The following is a 20,295-nucleotide window of genomic DNA, read 5'->3' as shown; positions in this document are numbered from 1 at the left end:
ATCATAAACTTCCATTTGACATGATTTCTCACATCATCTACGCTCATATTAGTTGTCCTCATATCATATTTAATAAAGTCCCTCCATCTCTTTTTTGGTTTTCCTCTACCTTTTCTTCTTTCAATATAACTGTTCTTACAGCTTCCGATTCCTCTTTCCCAATAACATGACTAAACTATCTAAGTCTATTTTCTCTCATCTTATCCACGATTGAATTTACACCTATACTTTCTGTTATATGTTCGTTCCTTAACATCTCTTCTCTAATCACTCCATTCATCCATGTAAGCATTTTCATCTCTGCTACAATCATCCTCTGTTCATATTATCATATCAACCGCCCAACACTCTGAACCATACATCATTGCTAATCTCATTACAATCTTATAGAACATATCTTTACCATTGTAATTTTCTTATCGCATAACACTCCCGACATTTCTTTCTATTTCACCCACTCGAACTTAAATCTGTGTCTTATATCCTCTTTAATACCACCGTTCTTTTGCATAACTAATCCCAAATACTTAAAACTTTACACCTCTCCTATTGCTTATTGTCACTGATCTCCTCTTATTAACACTATATCGTCAGCGAAATACATGCACCACAGTACCTATCCTTGTACTTTTTAGTAATTTCATCCATCACTATAGAAAATAAGTAAGGGCTTAAAACAGAAACTTGGTGCACTCCTAATCTTACCCTAAAACCTTTTATTACTTCTCCTACACTTTTTACCCTGATACGAATGCCATCATACATATCCTATATTATATTAATGAACTTTTACGGACTCATTGTCTCATTAATACCCAACTTAAAGCCTCTCTCGGTACTCTATCATACACAATCTGCAAATCTATAATTACCATATACAGCTATTTCTTCTTTTCCCTATACTTTTCTTTTAGTTATTAATTTTTATAAATTATTTGTTACGGTTTAAACATTTTTGACAAATAACTGTTTTTTGATTATTTTTATCAGAGGAACAATCAATTTCTCGCGAAAAATTTTCAATTAAATATTTTTTATTATTTGGTTATAGAAGATTTGTGGATTAAAAATATATTTTTTATTTAACATCCTCTTTATTAATACAAAATAATAATATCAAATAAAGAATAAAAAATGTCTATTAATATCTAATACAGAACAATTTTAAATATTTTCAGGTCATCAATGTAAATGATAATTATTTTATTTTTAGTTTTTTATTTATTTTACAAGTAATATCCGTTTTTTATTTTACTTTATCTACTTTTTTGTATAATTTATATATTATTATTTATTTATTAATTATTATAAAGGTGCAACTTGGAATTGGTTAAGAGGTTGTAACCCCCATATAGCATTAGCGATATCTTAGCCGTAATAATCTTTTAGCTTCGATGCGAAGCTGAGAAGGTATTAATTTTACCATGATGTGTTTATTTTTTTTTTTATTTTTTTATTTTTTTTTTTTGTGTCTGTCACTACTTTTTCTCAGCTCTCACTGGACCGATTTCTTTTAACAATACGTCAAAAGATCACAAATTGTATCTAGTTGAAGACATTACCCTTAAAAATTTAAAAATTTTCCCTCGTTCCCCGCAAATGGGGGAAATATCCAAAAAAATTACAAATTTAAAAATCGACAAATTTTGTCATTTTTTTCACTTTTTTTTCTTAAAACTTCCATAACTTTTTCAAAAATCAACAAATCAACATAATTTTTTTTTAAACTAAAACCTTAGATATTTTCCTTTCATTTGATATAATTTTTTTGAAAATTTAACACTTAACCTGCTCATGGGGGGGGATTTAAAATTGCAACTTTTTTACAAAAACTAACTTTTTCAACTTAATTTTTGAAAATGTTCCGGAAATACTGCGTCCTTTAAACATATATCAAATTAAAGCTTATTTTATGTACTATAAAATGAAAAAAAAAAATTTGTCCCGACACTTTATCTTCTGCATGTAAACGGTTGCCGTAGTTAAAAAAACACTATTTTTGTGTTAAAATTTTCGATTTTCAATTTTTAATTTTCAACTTAAAAATGCTATAACTTTTCGAAAAATGCATGTATCAGCACAATTTTTTTTTTTCTAAATACATTATAAGTACATCTTCCATTTGACATACTTTTTATTAAAATTAGACAATTTCCCCTTATATAGGGGGGGTTCAAACTTTGAAACATTGTATAAAAAATAGAACTTTTTCAACTAAACTTTTGAAAATGTTCCGGAAATACTGCGTCCTTTAAACATATATCAAATTAAAGTTTTTTTTATGTACTATAAAATGAAAAAAAAAAATTTGTCCCGACACCTTATCTTCTATGTGCAAATGGCTGTCGAAATTATAAAAAAAATGTAATGTTTACGATAAAAATCACCTTCTATCGGAATGTTTTTTGTACTTAAAACTGCGATAACTTTTTCAAATATTAACTAATCAAAATAATATTTCTTTATATTGAAACCTTAGGAAATTTTCTTTCATTTGATATCATTTTTTTTTGAAAATCTAACACTTATTCTGCTCACAGGGGGGATTTAAAATAGCAACTTTTTTACAAAAACTAACTTTTTCAACTTAATTTTTGAAAATGTTCCGGAAATACTGCGTCCTTTAAACATATATCAAATTAAAGCTTATTTTATGTACTACTAAATGAAAAAAAAAAATTTGTCCCGACGACCTATCTTCTATGCGCAAAAGGCTACCGTATTTAAAAATATGCTATTTTTTATTAAAATTCTAGGTTTTGTATTTTATTTTATTTTAAAATATTTTATTAGGGGAATAAACTGACTTTCATGAATATTATATAATTTCATTGACATAGAATAAAGTTCATAAGACATATGATATTATACTTATTAACATTTTTTACTTTTTTAAAGTCGAAAAAGTAATTTTTAAATTTGAGTTAGCTTAAATAGCCAATTTTATCATGCAACAAAAATCAACGAATAGTTGCCGAATGGGTAACACCTTGATCTTTAACGCCTAGGGTACGAGGTTCAAATCCGTTTGTGGCTTCTAAAATTGGAATTTTTTTTTTTGAGTTAGAATGACATTATCAAATCATTTAATATTTATCTCATTTAGATTCAATAACTTCAATAAATATAAAGGATCTTATCACTATAGTCTCCCCTCGTGAGAAGAAATTGATATTCATGTTAATATTATTTTACTATGTGGTTCTTTTTCTGGCTACGATTTATTTTGCCAACCCTCACTAGACCTACTTTTTTCAACGATACGTCAAATGATTCATTTAAGTTTATGATATTTAAGTTAATGATTAGTTTAAGTTATTACTCTTAAAAATCAAAAAAATATTCCTTATTCAAATAAAAAGTAGCTTAACTAGATTTGTCCATACAAACAATTAAAATCATTAATTTTTAATATTCTTAAATTATTTATTGTCGAATTAAATTTGATATGATAAAAGTATTCAACTACAAAAGTAAATAATTTTACTTTATAATTTATTAATTTTTTAACTCTATTTCTGTGTGCTACTACCAGTCTATAATATGCCAAATTTTTTAGTAATATGTTGCTATATAAATCATAAATTTAAAAAAAAAATGATTTTTAGTTTCACCTGAAGTTAACGATGGAGTTTTACAATTATAATTATATTTTTGATAATATGCTCAATTGAGTAAATCTTTTTAACTACTTTGGTTTGATTGGTTCATTTAATTAAAGTAAATTATTAAAATTAATTAAGTTCTGAATATTTCAATTGCAGAATTTTTTTAAACACCAAAAGTTATTAGGATATGATTACTATTCTTTCTATTTCAGTTATCTATTACGATAAAAATGTAAAAAAATCGAATTTTTCTGACAAATGTACTGTAATTAGTAATTATAAAATTTCCAGATTGCATATTAATCTTAAAAATTTCATTTTTTTCAATTTAATAATGTCAATTTCAAACTTGCAAGTTGAACTATAAGTTATGGTAACAAATTCATTTTTTAGCTTCGATGCGAAGCTGAGAAGGTATTTTTCATTAAAACTTTCACTTTAAAAGACAATAAAAAATAGGTTCAAAATGATTACCTTTAACATATTAAAAATCAAAATCAGTATTAATTTAATACAATTTTTTTTGTTCTTAATTATTTTTTTTTATATGTAAATACTTATTTTTTAATAATAAGTAATAATATTAAAACTTAGAAGTAATAGAAAAAGTTTAATTGCACATTTGAAAACATCACGAAAAGTTTATTTAGAAAAGTATATTTTTTTTCTGATGAAAGTTCCTTTTGTTTAGTGTATTTATTCATAAGTAACAAAATTTTTTTATTAAAAAGTATTGCATAAATTCCTTTAAATTTGTATACGCATTAAAAGTATATGAATATACAACTCCTTTTTATTTTTATAATATCTCCGTAAAAATTACAATATTATATTATTGAATACCACTTTCATACTCAATTTAATTACTGTAATTATTATGTATTCATATATTATAGTTATAAATCGGGGTAAAATTAAGGGAATAAGTGTTATTGTTGTTTTTGAAATAATCTACCAATTTCATTTTTTTCTATTTAATAATATTTATTTCAAACTTGCAAGTTGAGTTAAAAGTTATGGTAATAAATTCATTTTTTTTTTATTAAAACTTTCACTTTAAAGAACAAAAAGAAGTAGGTTCAAAATGATTACTTTTAACATATTAAAAATCAATAATAATTTGAAAATAATTAATTATAAAAATTATATAATATATAATTAAAATAATTACTAATCTGGATATAATTAAGGAAATAGGAGTTGATGTTGGGTTGGGTTGGTTACATTTTTAACTTTATAATGCTATAACTCATTGAAAAGTGTACGAATCAACACAATTTTTTTATGAGAAATAATATTTTTTAATAATCCCTTTTTCATTCGACATACTTTATCTTAATCAGGGTATTAATAAGAAACTAGCAGATAATGTAGCTTTTGTAATTATCCACCAATTTCTTAGAATTAAACACTATCTACTGATTTGCATCGAAGCGTTTCTTATGATAGTGATTTTAATCACTGTCAGATTAAATCTATACTGGACCCAACTATGCAACGTCCCCACTATGCCGCGTCTCCACTGTGCTGGGTTTATTTTATTTTTGTTTATTCGACATTTTTAAAAAGCGACGTAGAGTAAAAAATTTGGGAAGAAAAAGAAAGAAGGTATCAGTGAAATAATTTATTTAGTATCATAGAAAAATTTATTATATACAGAGTGATTTTTTTATCATAACCCACTCAATTACTTACAGAATAATAATAATTTAAAAATTGTTTTTTATTACTATCTTTAGTTACACATTATTCTTGAATTTTTAGCTATGTAATACTTTTTAAGTTCATCCCTTATGCCTTGGAGGGGGGTCAACTTTGTTTTTTTAAATGGTAACACATATTTTTAATTTAATAAAATGTTTGAGTTTTTAATTTAATAGTAAATGGCATTTGAATTTTTAATATAACTTAATTTGTTTATTAGATATAATCATTTAAAGTTTCAAATTTTTGAGTTAATATATAGGTATAATACACAAGGGATTACAAATACAGGTAGCTAATTGATTTTTTATGACATCGATATTAGCAGGTACACAGCATTGTTATTATCAATGATAGTAAGGTACATTGTTGTGAGTTTATAAATACACTAACTGACAATACAAAAAGTAAATCTATTGATAGTCATAATTGATAATAAACAATCCGTGACTGTGACAGCAATATCATAAAAAACCAATTAGCTATATTTGTAATCCCTTGTGTATTATACCTATATATTAACTCAAAAATTTAAAACTTTAAATGTTTATACAGGGTGGCCCACCACTCACTGACAACTTAAATAACTTTTGATCCAGTTAATATTTTTAGTTGATTTTTTTTTTAAATAATAGTTATACGTTAGGTCTATAGCTATATCTCAATAATTAATTTTTTTACATTTTATTAAAAATATTAATTATTTTTAAATTTTAAATAAAATGTAAAAAAAAAATCTAAGATAGCTATTTTGTAGAGTAGAATTTAAGAAAAATTTTAGTAAAAAAATATCTTATTAATATTCAGTAGTAAATATTCTGTAGCGTTTTGAAGTTTGGGAATATTTGAATTTTCATGTACTATTTTACGGTATTAAACATTGAAATACATATTGAGAAAAGGACAGAAGAAAACGCTATCTTTTCAATATACTTTTGAATGAGAGTGATAAGTAATAATTGCCTTATCTAATTTCTTATCATGGTATTTATGCTAAGTTTGTAATGTATACACACTATCATCGTATGTATACACAGTAATCATGAAAGCAGCTATAATAGCCTTTGTGAATTGATTATATGACTCACTATTTGGAGGGTTTCATTTTATGATTGAATCTAAATGCTTTCTCATTAGCTTTAACAAGATTCCATCAAAGTTTTTGGATTGTTCTCTCTACTGGTATACGTAAACCCCAGTGAAAGACCATAGCTCTGTGTTGACTGTGGGGTACATTTCCTAGAACTTTTCTTTTAACATGTAGGAAGCCATCTGCTAATGCAGCTAATGAAATACATAAATCTGGGTTATAGTCTTTATTCAACCTTCCTGAGTGAAAAGTGCGTCTTTCGTTTGCATCAAATATCAGATGATATTTTTAATTGTGATCCAGTCCATGAGAAATTCGCAATTTATATCACTTGTGAAATAACCCCATACTTGATGATGGCTGTTGAAATAGCCAACAAAGAGATATGAATGGTGAGATATGTCAGTGTTGAGTTGGAACACACGCAAAATGAGTCCAAAATCTCGATTCATGTAGCCCTGAATAAGACTGTTTTCGGGGTCACTCGTGATAAACATGTATATAGAAAATTTGATAAACTGCGATAATCAGGAATCCGTGCAGTGCCAGGATGATGACATTGATAAAAAATGAAAATTATTAATCTATTTCATTGTGTACGCAGGATGGGTCGCGAGCAGGCTATCATCATCCACCTTGAAAAATGTATTAATGTCAATATATATTCAAGTTATAAAATTATAAACTCTTAGAAACAAGAAAAAAATTTAGAAATCACTATATTTATAGGAACTGTAAATTTCGTCCACGTTCCTCATAAAAACGAATTTTATGTTCCTCATTCCTTAAATTTTAAAGGATACAACTCTTAGCTTTGTTCCTGCAAAAAAAGCACATTTCAGGAATTCTTTCTTTTTAGAGGAATTCCTTACCTACAGTGATTATTTGGTTGTAGCTACTAAGTTTGTATTGAAATTAGTATATTTGAATACTTCATTTTAAAATATATTTATAAATATTCTAATTAGAAATTTGTTCTTGGTTTATATTTTTTTACTTTAGGGCACTTGACCAATTTAAAAAATTTTTCAAGTACATCTATTTTGGAGAAATATTGTGCTCACAAATCTCATTTTCTATTCTCATATATTGTGTATTAAAGGTATGCAAGAATCAATTTTAACTACCAAAAATAGAAAGTATATTATACTTTGTACTATATACGTTGTAAATAGCACCGATTATGTTTTTATTATTAAACAATTGGACAATTATAGCTTCATTACGAAGCTGAGAAGGTATTAAGTTTAATATGATGTGTACTTTGTGTCTGTAGTCGCTTTTTGTCATCTCTCACCGGACTGATTTCTTTCAACAATACGCCAAAAGATCACAAATCGTATCTAGCTGAACAATGTCTGCTCTTAGAAATTAAAAATTTTACCCTCGTTCCCTGTAAAAGGGGCAAATCCTTCAAAAAATTATGATTTTTAAAATCAGTAAATTTTTACAGTTTTTTCACTTTTTTTCTTAAAACTGCCATATATTTTTCAAAAATGAACAAATCAAAATAACTTCATTTATATAGAAATTTACGTATTTCCGTATACTATATATTCAATGAAAATAGTAAATGTTATAGAATAAATCACTCATTGTATAATATGTAATGTAATTAATAAAAAATTGCTCAGTCGATGTTAGTTATTTAAAACTATTTTAATGATAGTTAAAATCTTTAAAATATAAGAGTTGAGTCATGTTCAGTCTTTATTATTATTATTAAATATCAGTTCAATTAACATACAACTATTTTGTAATCATTTTCAGACTACTCCAGACAGTATTTTTTTTAAATTACATTATTATGATGTTTTTATAAGTGAAATTGTCTTTTATTTTATTATTATTATTATTATTTTTTATAAATATCTATAATTATTTCAATTTTGAGAATTACACACTTAAAACATACATTCGGTATTCAAACGTCGACACTTATTAAATTTAAACCCAAAATTCATCAACCTATATTATGACTTTAAAAAATCAGGTACGCTATCTAGGCGCTAATGAAATAGTATTTTTATTTTTATTCTTTTTTTTTTACCATAACTAAATATAGTTAATTAAAAAATTACAAAAAAAATTGTATTAATTATTATTTTTTTATTTAGAGTTTTCTATAATACAAAAAAATAAAAACGTTAAAAAAAACATATAAATGCTTTAGTACGTTATTAGTAATTTATTTATAAATTTAACGGACTTAGTCCTTTTTACAATATCAGGTTATTAAACAATTTTATAATATTTTGTAATATTGGAGATATGAATATTTTAGCCTTTATCTGACCTATTTTTCTCAATGAGTAATCTGTGATGTTTAGTTCGGAGTAATTTGTTTTGTTTTTCTCTCAGTAATTTCTTCTTTTGAATTTTAACGAAAAATCAGTAACATCATATTGTGTTAATGCATATCATAGAAGAATTTCATTAAGAGTTTAATATGGGAAAATGTGTTTAAAAATCACTCCAAATTATTTCGAACTATACATCACGGATCAGTTATTGAGAAAATAAAAACTAAAAGTCAGAACTCGAATATTCATATCTCCATATTGGAGATATGAATATTCGAAGTGGGTTATTAGTTATATTAACTAATAACCCACTAAATTATTTATGTTTTTTTTTTAATATTTATATTTTTGTATTATAGAATACTCTAAATAAAAAAATAATAATTTATAACATTTTTGTTTTTAATTAGTTAATTAACTATATATTGTTATGGTAAAAAAAATACTATTTTATAACGTTATTTTTTAAAATTTCTGTCTATATGCTATAGTATATATTTATTCTTAATACCAATGAGCTATGAGCATTAAATTTATTAAGTATTGGAGGCAAAGGTGAAATTCTCATTTATTATTAAATTAACATTTTTATAAATAACATATTCAGTTCTTATATATAATTTCAAAAAGGAAAATTCAAAATGATTCACTTTTGAAACTGTCGGTGCTATTGATTATTGTTTTTTATAATTATATCAATAAATTTCTTATTTTAAAAACAGTTTTATTTGAAAATGAATGTAATCAATACATTAATACCTTAGATCCTCTACAATTGATGGAACAATCGGAACATTTATGTCAACATCATAATTGCATGTATGAAATTTTTTCATTATTATGCAGTGAGCAAGAATAATTTGTTCTCTGGTTGGTCAAAAAATTATATTGAGGAATTCAAGAATTTCTTGGATCTTCCTCCCAGTTTTTGCCGCTGACTATAGATTTAAATTAGTGATAAGAAGAGTTAGAAATTTATTTTATTTTTTCAATTTGTGAAATGTCCATTTAATGATTTAAGCATGACTTTGAAAAAAAAAAATCATTTTTCGTTAACGTTGTTGTACACACCTTAAATCCGTATAGTATTATAAATATTATAAACGTTTTAATTTGGCTATATAGGGTAATCAGATTATTATAATACACTTATTACACTCAAAATAAATACAAATTTGGAAAAAAAAAATTTTATTTCTTTTAGTTGTATAAATTTCATGATTTATCAGATAATAATTACTTTTAAGAATCATCCCTCATAACATAAAAAGGGTATCAACTTTTACTTTTTTAAATGCCAACATACAGATTTAATTAGCTCATAAAATAGAAAATAATCTAATTAAGATAATGAATGGTCGATATCTGTTTTTGGACCAGTACTTCAAATTTTATTATCATATTTTTATCTATGTCCGATGAAGTGTATGAAAGGAAAATATAATTATTAATTGTTTTTTACCTAGAACCCTTAATTAAAATTTGTAACCTTATAATAGTCCCTTATAAGGGAAAATTCTAAAAATTAATTATTAGCTGATGAATTAAGAAATATATGTAACTAAAGGAAATCAAATTTTTTTCCTCTATATTTTATTTATTTTGGAAATAATCGAATAATTTATGATATATCGATCACTCTGTATAATAATGTAAAATATTAATTATTGATTACGTATCTAATAAAATATGCCGAAAACTTTAAATATATTAATAATCAATGATTGTCAATATATTTTTTAATTCTTGCCTTTACTCCAATTATTTGTGGTCACTTTACACGATTTCCCACATCATCTACGCACGTATCAGCCATCCTTGTATCGCATTCAATAACATCCTTTCATCTCATTTTGGTTTTCCTCTACCTCTAGAAATATATTTATAGTATTAATTTAAAACTTAAAAAACATAAAAAAATATTTAATTCAAATAACTGCAAAAATTACTAAAAAACGTTGATACGTAACTCGGGAACAATATTATCATTATTAACGCTAAATACATACTCACATCCCGATAAAAAAATATTCCCTTATAGACTAGACTCTTAGTAAGCGTATTTGTGTCACTGAATGTTCAACTATAGGAGATTTAACTTCTTGGTTTTTGATTTTTCAAAAATATTTCTTAAAACTGACCCTACGTTTCTTATTTTTGTCCTACATAACATTTATTAAAACATTCAAATAATGTATATTATATTTATAAAATACAATGCAAACATATTTTGACTCATAGTAATTCTATTAAAACCACAAAACTTATTGAAATAGTAAATAATTATAAAGAAGTTAATTATATATGAAATTAATTTTTATAAAGTTAATCTTGACCTACTGAAAAATTCATTATTAAACTTGTGTAAACTGTCAACATGTGACAATCTATTAGTTGACAACATCATCAAGTGATAATGTCCCTAGATGATAACGTCATTGGGTGATTGAATTAATAAGGAAATTTATTTTTTGTATTATTTTTTGGTTGGAGTGTCAGTACGTATACTTTGATAGTTTGATAATGGTGACATTGTTCCCGAATTACATATCCGTGATTTATTTTAGTAATTTTTGTGGATTTTTGAGTTAAATATTTTTTGTTTTTAGGTTTTAATCTAATTTTTTTTAAATATATTTTTAATTTAAAAAAATATTAGCCACAAGTGATCAATTATTATTATATTATCAATATAGTTAAAGTTTCCGTTTTTCGACTTTTAACTATAACATTTTAAACACGTTTTCAAGTTCTGAATTTAACCATTACTATAAATGAAGTTTATTAACTCATTGTTATGTTTATAAAGGTAGATACGTCTTTTGGTTATACCTTAAAATGTATAAGTGAATCAATATTCTGGATGATAATTTTAGCTTATCACTGTTATATCGGAGATGAAATTATTGAAGTGGTATAGTATTTTATATATTTTTAGAAATTGAGTTTATTCTACTTAATTTAAGTATTATCATGGTCATTGGTAAAACTAGATATTTTTCTTAAATTGAACTCCTTTAGAGACGTGTTATAGATTTTCAATAAGGGTAAAGTATAAATGCAGTCAGAGACTAACTGAAGAAAAGCCGTCCAATAATGTTATAACTTATTGAAAAGTGTATGGCTCAACACAATTTTTTTATGAGAAATAATATTTTTTAATAATTCCTTTTTCATGCGACATACTTTATCTTAATCAGGATATTAATAAGGAACTAGCATGTCATGTAGCTTTTGGAATAATCCACCAATTTTTTAATATTAAACTTTATCTATCCAAAGATAACTTTATCTAAAGATTTGCATCGAAGCGTTTTTTTTATAGTGATTTTAATCACTGTTAGATATCATTATACTTGATCCAACTATGCCACGTCACCAATGTGCTGTGACCCCCCTGTGCTGGGTTGGGTTTTTTTTTAATAAACTTTTACAATATAAAGCTATATTTAAAATATGTTTTATGTTATTTTTCGCAATTAAAAAAAATATTTAAAAAATAAATTTTTTAAATAAATTTTTTTTTAAGATTTGAAGATAGCCATTTTAAAGAAAAATTTTGATACCAAAAACTTTTATTTTAATTCATTAGTTACGTTTATACGGCATTTTGAAGTTTGTTAAAATTGTATTTTTTTTTACAATTATTCATGGTATCAAAAGTTAATCCATATTATATAAAGTACTGAAGTTAACACTTATTACATTATTTACTGATAACAGTAAGCGATTTCTTTTCCATGAAATTATTACCATTTAAATAAGCATTAGTAATTAATATGAAAAAACAAAAAGTAGTAAAATTGAGTTTATTAAAAAAAGTTATAAAAACATGTTGAGTTTTTAATTGAATAGGTTCATGTTTCATAAATGTAAACATGAATAATAGTGAATAAGTGCATTTATTATCAAATCACCTAACAAGAAATTTCCTATTATAATATGATATCAATAATAGAATCACGCAAATGAATAATTGTTATCCCTTTTAACTTGATTAAACTTGCACTTGTAGTTAATATACAATGTTTATAACTTTAGTAATAAAGATTAAAGATAATAATTTCTGTAAAAAGCGCCTTAAACGTTATTATTATCCAAAGAAAAGAAATCGAGTAGTGTTACCCAGGCACGTAGACAAGGGTGGGCCTGGGTGGGCCTGGCCCCCCTTAAATTTAATGTAGCCCAGAGCTGGCCCCCCCAAATTTAAAATTCAATTATTTTTACGAATTATTAAAAACGTGCTAGGCCTTATATACATTGAAATTATTATTAATTTGTGATTACTATTGAGTAATACAGTTATTATTATGGCTGTATTTTCATTTTTATATTCATAGAAAACGTTATTTGAAAAAGATAATGTTCTAGACGTAATAATAAATGGAATAGCAATTACTCCAAACGTGGTTGTAGGTAAATTTTTTTTAACTCTGGTCTAACAAATGATAACAAACTACCAAGTATCTGCATTGATTAGAATCTATTTGATTACAAAATTCGATAGAGTATACTCTATGAAAAATTTTTTGATAAATCATATCTTTAATTTGTTTCTTTTAGCTTCGATGCGAAGCTGAGAAGGTATTGGTTTTACTAAGATGTGTTTTTTTTTTTGTGTCTGTTACCACTTTTTCTCAGCTCTCACCGAACCGATTTCTTTCAATGATACCTCAAAAGATCACAAATCGTATCTAGTCGAAGATATTACTCCTAAAAATTGAAAAAATTTCCCTCGTTCCCCGTAAATGGGGGAAACCTCCGAAAAAATTACAAATTTAAAAATGGCTAATTTTCGAAATTTTTTCAATTTTTTTTACTAAAAACTGCTGTAACTTTTTTAAAAATAAACATATCAATATAATTTTTTTTTATAGATGCATGATGTCATTACCTATCATTTGGTATATTATTTTTATAAATCTGACTTTTTACCTGCCCAAAGGGGGGGATTTAAAATGACAACCTTTTACAAAAAATGAATTTTTTCAACTTAACTTTTGAAAGTGTTCCGGATGGTCTGACACTTTTATATATATCTTAAATTAAAGTTAATGTAAAATACTTTATCATGAAAAAAAAAACTTTTGGACTTTATTTTATCTTCATGGTGAAAACAGACATTAAACTTAATAAAAAAAATACGATTTTTGTAAAAAAATTCTTTTTTATATTTTTAACTTTATAATGCTATAACTTTTTGAAAGATGTATGGATCAATATAATTCTTTTTTTTTGTAGATGCATGATATCTTTACCTATCATTTGGTATATTGTTTTTATAAATCTGACTTTTTACCTGCCTACAGGGGGGGGATTCAAAATGACAATTTTTTCAACTTAACTTTTGAAAGAGTTCCGGAAGGTCTGACACTTTTATATATATCTTAAATTAAAGCTAATGTAATATACTTTATTGTGAAAAAAAAAAATTTCGGACTTTATTTTATCTTCATGGTGAAAACAGACATTAAACTTAATAAAAAAAATACGATTTTTGTAAAAAAATTCTTTTTTATATTTTTAACTTTATAATGCTATAACTTATTGAAAAGTGTATTGATCAATATAATTTTTTTATGGGAAATACTATTTTTTAATAATCTCTTTTTCATTCGACATACTTTATCTTAATCAGGATATTAATAAGGAACTAGCAGTTTATGAAGCTTTTGGAATAATACACCAATTTTTTTAAAATTAAACACTATTTAAAGATTTGCATCGAAGCGTTTTATTTTGATAGTGATTTTAATCACTGTCAGATATCATTATACTTGATCCAACTATGCCGCGGCCCCCCTGTGCTGGGTTTTTTTTATAATTTAGTAGTTACAATAGGTAATTTATTTGTTTTTGTTAATTTGTTATTTGCGTGCTCTAAATAATAGTAATTAAAATATGATTAAAAAAAGGCAGGAATTGTTTTTAATTTTAAATAAAATAAATTTTACATTGTTTATAATTTATATTTATTTTAAAATTTTATATAACTTGATTGTTATTAGTATTTAGGAATAAATTATTTTTTCTTAATAGCTTAAAAGTTAAAAATAAAAGTTGAAAAATTAAATCAGCTTATGTTCACATCGTTATTTTATTAGTTTCGATGCAAAGCTGAGAAGGTATTATTTTTACTATGATGTGTTTTTTTTTTGTGTCTGTTACCACTTTTTCTCAGCTCTCAGAACCCATTTCTTTCAGTAATACATCAAAAGATCACAAATCGTATCTAGTCGAAGACATTACCCTCAAAAATTGCCATAACTTTTTTATATAGTTATATGATATCGTTACTTTTCATTTGATATATTTTTTTTATAAATCTGACCCTTTACCTGCCCACGGGGGGGATTTAAAATGACAACTTTTTCAAAAAAAATTAACTTTTTTCACTTAAATTTTTAAAACGTTCCGGAAAGTCTGACACTTTTATATATATCTTAAATTAAAGCTAATGTAATATACTTTATTGTGAAAAAAAAATTTTGGATTTTATTTTATCTTCACGGTGAAAATGGCTACCAAATGCTATTATTGTGTGAAAATTCTCAATTTTATTTTTTACATTTTTAACTTTATAATGCTATAACTTATTGAAAAGTGTATTGATCAATATAATTTTTTTATGGGAAATACTATTTTTTAATAATCTCTTTTTCATTCGACATACTTTATCTTAATCAGGATATTAATAAGGAACTAGCAGTTTATGAAGCTTTTGGAATAATACACCAATTTTTTTAAAATTAAACACTATTTAAAGATTTGCATCGAAGCGTTTTATTTTGATAGTGATTTTAATCACTGTCAGATATCATTATACTTGATCCAACTATGCCGCGGCCCCCCTGTGCTGGGTTTTTTTTATAATTTAGTAGTTACAATAGGTAATTTATTTGTTTTTGTTAATTTGTTATTTGCGTGCTCTAAATAATAGTAATTAAAATATGACTAAAAAAAGGCAGGAATTGTTTTTAATTTTAAATAAAATAAATTTTACATTGTTTATAATTTATATTTATTTTAAAATTTTATATAACTTGATTGTTATTAGTATTTAGGAATAAATTATTTTTTCTTAATAGCTTAAAAGTTAAAAATAAAAGTTGAAAAATTAAATCAGCTTATGTTCACATCGTTATTTTATTAGTTTCGATGCAAAGCTGAGAAGGTATTATTTTTACTATGATGTGTTTTTTTTTTGTGTCTGTTACCACTTTTTCTCAGCTCTCAGAACCCATTTCTTTCAGTAATACATCAAAAGATCACAAATCGTATCTAGTCGAAGACATTACCCTCAAAAATTGCCATAACTTTTTTATATAGTTATATGATATCGTTACTTTTCATTTGATATATTTTTTTTATAAATCTGACCCTTTACCTGCCCACGGGGGGGATTTAAAATGACAACTTTTTCAAAAAAAATTAACTTTTTTCACTTAAATTTTTAAAACGTTCCGGAAAGTCTGACACATTTATCTATATCTTAAATTAAAGCTAACATAATGTACTATTTTATTATATATATATAGGGACCCCCCACAAGCTTTTTATGGTAAACAAATTATGGAAAATGATACAAGGGCCCAAAATTGTTGGCCCCTCCAATAAACATTTTCTGGCTACGTGCCTGGTGTTACCAGTAAATAACATAATTAAATAGTGTTTACTTCCGTACTTTACATAATATGGACTAACATTTGATACCATAGGAAAATTAAAAAAAAATCAAAAATGAACACATTTAAAATGCTGTATAAACGTATCTATTGAGTTAAAATAAGAGTTTTTGGTATACAAATTTTTCAAATTTCAAAATTCAAATCTTCATATCTTAAAAAAATTAATTTTTAAAATATTTTTGTAATTGCGAAAAATGACATAAAACATATTTTAAATATCAAACAATATTGTAAAAATGTAATTAAAAAAAAAAAGTATAAAATTGTATATATATATATACAGTTTAGAATAGATCTAACTAACAACTCAAATAACTTATGAGTTACATTTTTATACTTTTTTTTTTTTTAATAAATTTTTACTATATAGTGTTATATTTAAAATATGTTTTATGTTATTTTTCACAATTATAAAAAAAATTATATATATATATATATATGTATTTAAAATCTAATTTATAGATTTCAAAATTTTTTCTTTAATAGCACAGGAATTTAGCTTTTAAATTGTATGATGAAGAATGTTCAGATTTACCAACAAGTATTAAAACAATGGTCATAATAATGTTACAACGTACGCAATTTGATTTGATGTTAAATTCAGCTGTATTTACAAATGAAAAAGCATCAAAAGCTACTCTTTTAAAAATATTCAGTTTTGTTTATAAATTTATAAATTTACTCTTGAATAGTTAGAAACAATATTTATACAAAATATTCATTGTGCATCGATGTTTAATTTCTTTTATACAAAATGATGAAGTTGTTAGTCATTCACTTTTAGTGTATTTACTTTAAGTCTAAATGTACAATAGCTATCTTTATTTTTATTTTTTATTACTATTAGAAATTGATAAAGAATTCTTTAAAATATATCCTTTGATAAGATAAAGACTTTAAAAATACTATAGAGCGTGTAAGAGTACATGTTGAAACTTTAATATTGGCTACAACGGATAATAACCCTGTCTCACTATTGTATCTTTAACAACATTTAGCTTTATAAATATACAAATCTTTGAGTTTTTAATGACTAAGATAACCTTGTACTTTTTAAATACTACCAAGTGGTATGTCCACGAGTGTCATACATAATTCAAAAGAGTATTAAGTACTCAACTATTACCGAAATAAATTATTCGTTAAGTTACTACCAAGGACGTGTCCTATAGAGTCCCAGCCGTGTTTTAATGAAAAAACTTTAATTCTGTTACTTAGAATAAAAGAAACGAAAAAAAGTTCAATAATGACACAAAAGTAATAATTAAAAGATATTATTAACACAAGATAAAACGTATAAAACAAGATCACACTTAAAAAACAATAAAACAAAAAGTGAGGGTTAAGACACTTATTGTCATAATCATAATATTTGTGTGTATAATCATACACACAAATATTGAAATTACTCATGGTGCTCCCGAATTACTCACCATGACAATGCAGTTACATGACACCATAAAAAAAAAGAAAACGAGCATAGCCAACTTATGGAATATAATATTTAATTAATAATTTTATGGAGCTGTAAAAATTGTATTTTTTAGATTGATTTGTGATCAGGAACTTATATAATTTCTATTAAAAGTAAACTTATAAAGATAACTCAAAATTTTGTTAAAATCACTACTTTTTTAAAGTCAACTATTTGCCAGTTTATAGATTCTGGTACAGATTTTCTACCTATTATTGGTAATGCAAATGGATTCTGTTGGATAAAAATCGGTCGAATGTGTTGTCGTGGAATTATGTATTTTGATTATATATGTTATCGTTGTTCTACACTTAGTTATTGTCAGTATTCTCTTTATATCTGCATTGTCACCGCCATCTTAGTGTGTATTAGCTATAAGCTCTATGGCGCTTACGAGCCTATAATTTTGTTTTTTGTTTGTTGTAAAAAGTAAAATATCACGTTTGCGATTGTTGTATCCTTGTGAGCTCTCAGTATATCGCCTTTGGGTCTACTTGTTTTTCTGGGATACATTACAGTACCGTTCACAGCATATTGTACACGTTGGTCAATTACTTGCATTTGATTTCAATTAATCCTTTCAATATTCAACATTATCATCAGCCGTTTAAATTAACCCATGACTTGCTCTCATTTATAATTTATTATTTGTTTATATCAACGCCATCGAAGCATTAGTATTAAGTGTCCCTCTATCAGTACAGTAAACAGTAAATTACCAAAGAATAACCAAAAATAGCTATTTTACGTTGCTTAAAATTTCTCATTATTTTCCTGTGGATTGAATATTTTTAACTGGATCCACTTGAAAATGTCTTTCATCAAACTTAATTATATAAATAACATAAGAAAAAAAATTACGCAGTTGGGTGTTAGTAAAAGTTTTTTTAGAAAGCTTTAAAATGAATTAATGACTTAAATTTGCTGTATTTTCAAAAATAACATTTTTTACAAAGTGTAAGTAAAAATTAAGTTGAAAATTATATTAATACAAAATAAGTGGTTTTCTTATATAAGTTAAGTTTCATGCATTTACTTAATGATTTAAACGTTTGCGATTTCATACAAGACTAAAATCTTATCGTGTGAAGTATAAAATTTGAATGTGTCTTATAATTTCAACCACTACTGTAAGTAGATGTTATATTTACCTTTTATTTTAATTTATTTATAAATTTATGCACAATCCTATTTTAATTTACGACAAAAATAATCTGAGGATTGTTAAAACGTGTTAATTTAGCTACTTATTATAGTTTTTTATAGTTAAATAGTTTATATAGTTTTATAGAATTTTACAATTGGGATGGTATAAATAATAATTATCTTATACATTTTCATGTCAGACTAGTCTATTAGTAAAAATAATTGATAGAAATATTAAAATTAATTTCAATAGTAAATATTTTTTTCAAGAAAATATAATTACTTTTTTTAATTTTACATAGAAATTATAGATACAAGTTATTATTAGGTTATTGTAAATAATAACTTATAAGACAGACACCTAGGAACGATAACTTCGATATGTGTAATTAATAGACGAGCACATTAATTAAGTCTCCATATGTAGCTAATAATAGTAATATCAGATTCTTTTATTGTTATTAACTTAGTAAAAAAAATTGTTGTGAACTCTTCGTCTCAGTTTACGAAAATCATCAACGGTAAATTATTATTACTTAACTTATTAAGGTAACATTATTTCTTTGAGTTTTAGTATAAAAAGTTTTAGTGATATGGCTTCAATATCTGGTTAGTATATTCATTATGTTGAAATTAACTAATGGATATAATAACTTATGGTCTCCTCCGTTTTTGCAAATATAAATATAACATTCAAATAGCAACTATGTAATCACATAGCATGTTTCAGAAATAATTATTAATTCTTGGTAAAATGATTTATATAATTAAAAAAAAAAAGAATTATAAATACCAGTTTTTATAATATATTATATTATTTGTGCTAATTGAGGAGAAACCTTTACAAAACTATGAAGCATATTTTAAGTTTCTAAATCTTAAAATTATTACATTTAAAATCTAAAAAATAAAAAGTTTTTTATAATATAAAGTATGGCATAAATAACTTCAGGATTTGCATTACACCCCTATTCCCTTTTTTTTAGTTCGAGGCTAATAGCATTTTTCTTATTATTTATATAATATGCTACCATGTAAGTTAGATTTAGTAAGTTTTTAAATGATTTGTTTATACATTTTTTTACCATAACATGGCTTACTAAATAATTATATGTACTGATAGTAAAAATATTACTATAGAAATTAGGGTCTTTTGTAACGAATTTTTTTAACTTGGGTAATAGTGGGTCGTAAAAGGTTTTCAGTAAACATACAGCATGTGATACTACCATTAAGTTTAAAGGCACTAGCAAAAGTATGTGAAGTGTAATCAAAAATACAT

At 24.7% G+C, this 20,295-nt stretch overlaps 1 protein-coding gene across 6 annotated transcripts in view; it reads left to right on the top strand.

Annotated features, from left to right (window-relative positions):
• The first annotated feature begins 7,410 nt into the window (after positions 1-7,410).
• LOC126893570 (uncharacterized) overlaps positions 7,411-20,295 on the top strand; it is a 53,122-nt gene continuing 40,237 nt past the window's right edge. For 3 of the 6 annotated variants that reach the window (XM_050663904.1, XM_050663900.1, XM_050663899.1), the window contains exon 1: positions 11,091-11,619. The gene's annotated coding sequence lies outside the window, so the exon portion shown is untranslated. Of the gene's footprint in view, positions 7,542-9,469; positions 9,525-11,090; positions 11,620-19,526; positions 19,563-20,295 lie in introns of those variants that run through there. The other 3 variants (XM_050663901.1, XM_050663902.1, XM_050663903.1) reach the window with 3 other exon arrangements.

Source organism: Daktulosphaira vitifoliae, unplaced genomic scaffold (genome assembly GCF_025091365.1).
Source record: "Daktulosphaira vitifoliae isolate Bord-2020 unplaced genomic scaffold, ASM2509136v1 Scaffold_1, whole genome shotgun sequence".
NCBI classification, from domain to species: Eukaryota; Metazoa; Arthropoda; class Insecta; order Hemiptera; family Phylloxeridae; genus Daktulosphaira; species Daktulosphaira vitifoliae.
The sequence above is the reverse complement of the archived record's forward strand: the minus strand, read 5'-3'. Positions and strand labels throughout refer to the sequence as shown.